At 71.0% G+C, this 245-nt stretch overlaps 1 protein-coding gene across 10 annotated transcripts in view; it reads right to left on the bottom strand.

Moving 5' to 3' along the window:
• Nucleotides 1-245, bottom strand: part of BCORL1 (BCL6 corepressor like 1) — a 59,960-nt gene that overhangs the window by 55,655 nt on the left and 4,060 nt on the right. The window contains exon 1 of one of the 10 annotated variants that reach the window (XM_015589867.2): nt 217-244. The exons of the other annotated variants lie outside the window; for them this stretch is intronic. The gene's annotated coding sequence lies outside the window, so the exon portion shown is untranslated. Of the gene's footprint in view, nt 1-216; nt 245 lie in introns of those variants that run through there. 10 annotated transcript variants of the gene reach the window in all.

Genomic DNA, 245 nt, shown 5'->3' with positions numbered 1-245 from the left:
CGGCTCCTCCCAGCCTTGCCCCGGACGTCCCTCTGTCCCAGCCTTCCTCTCGGCGGGACCCTGGCGAGGAGGGCCCCCTCCACCGTCCAGTTCACCTCCCTGTCTCTTCCCGGGCTTCTGGGCACCCTAGCAGGGCTCTGTCCCGAAGCAGAACCTCGAGGAGCCAAGCCCACGAGGCCCGTCGCGGGACCCAACCCCCCTTCCTTCTCCCAGCACCTCGTCCTCCATGCACCGGCCCCCGGGGC

This window comes from Pteropus alecto, unplaced genomic scaffold (genome assembly GCF_000325575.1).
Source record: "Pteropus alecto unplaced genomic scaffold, ASM32557v1 scaffold145, whole genome shotgun sequence".
In the NCBI taxonomy this organism is placed as follows: Eukaryota; Metazoa; Chordata; class Mammalia; order Chiroptera; family Pteropodidae; genus Pteropus; species Pteropus alecto.
This window is presented reverse-complemented; position numbering and strand designations above follow the sequence as displayed.